General features: G+C 36.0%; 1 non-coding gene across 1 annotated transcript; it reads right to left on the minus strand.

Moving 5' to 3' along the window:
* Nucleotides 1–210: 210 nt before the first annotated feature.
* LOC139860677 (small nucleolar RNA R71) lies at nucleotides 211–317 on the minus strand. Its single transcript, XR_011763306.1, has one exon. It is a non-coding gene; the product is annotated as a small nucleolar RNA R71 (small nucleolar RNA).
* Between the last annotated feature and the right edge of the window lie 991 nt (nucleotides 318–1,308).

The raw sequence follows: 1,308 nt of genomic DNA on the forward strand, positions 1-1,308 counted from the left end.
AACGAACATCTTCGTACCTTTAATAGGATCTGCACACTATTTAAAATTCGAGAAGTGGAGGATGAACAGATATATCTCATGTTATTTCCCTGGACTTTAAAGGGAGAAGCCAAAGATTGGTTGTAATCGTTACCTGAAGGGGCGATTGATACATGGGACGTTTTAATTGAAAATTTTCTTAAACAATTCTTTCCGGCATCTAAAGCCATAAGACTTCAAGGAGAAATTGTTACGTTTACACAGAAACCAAATGAAACTCTATATGACGCATGGACAAGATTTGGAAAATTATTAAGAGGATGTCCGCAACATGGTTTAGACACTTGTCAAATAGTACAAATATTCTACCAAGGATGCGACATCACTACAAGGAAAGACATAGACATAGCAGCTGGTGGTTCCATTATGAAGAAAACAGAAACTGATGCTTATAAAATTATTGATAACACTGCTTCCCACTCACATGAGTGGCACTAAGAAAAAGATATCGTTAGATCATCTAAAGCAGCTAGAGCCGATTCTAGCCATGACTTAGATTCTATTTCCGCAAAGATAGATGCTGTCGAGAGACGAATGGAAAAGATGACTAAGGATATTCACTCAATACGAATTAGTTGTGAGCAGTGTGGAGGACCACATTTGACAAAAGATTGTCTCAGTATTGAACTAACAATGGAACAAAGAGAGAATGTTTCATACATAAACCAAAGGCCTGGAAATAATTATCAGAATAATTATCAACCGCCAAGACCAATTTACAATCAAAACCAGAATTATAACCGAAATGTTCCATACAACAACCAACAAGGTCCTAGCAATCAACAAGTATCCAACAATACTTACAACCAGCAAAGACCTAATTTTCAAAACAAACCATCACAAACTGATGATAAAAAGCCAAATTTAGAAGATATGATGATGAAGCTAGTTGAATCTCAAACTCAGTTTTTCACATCTCAGAAACAAATGAATGAACAAAATGCTCAAGCATTTAGAAATCAACAAGCTTCTATTCAAAATTTGAAACAAGAAGTAAGTAACCTAGCAAGGTTAATAGGTGAAAGAAAACCGGGAAGTCTACCTAGTGATACAAATGCTAACCCCCGGAATGAAACAGCTAAAGCCATTACCACAAGAAGTGGTATTACACTTAAACCACCTGAAATACCTGTAATTTCTGATGAAGCTATTCCTACTCCACAAGAACCACAACCTGAACAAGATAAGGAAAAAGAACCGGTAGTTGAAAAGGTTAATGAAGATAACACAGTTAAAGCTAAACCTTATGTTAAACCATACCAACCACCA

Source organism: Rutidosis leptorrhynchoides, chromosome 7 (genome assembly GCF_046630445.1).
Source record: "Rutidosis leptorrhynchoides isolate AG116_Rl617_1_P2 chromosome 7, CSIRO_AGI_Rlap_v1, whole genome shotgun sequence".
NCBI lineage: Eukaryota > Viridiplantae > Streptophyta > Magnoliopsida > Asterales > Asteraceae > Rutidosis > Rutidosis leptorrhynchoides.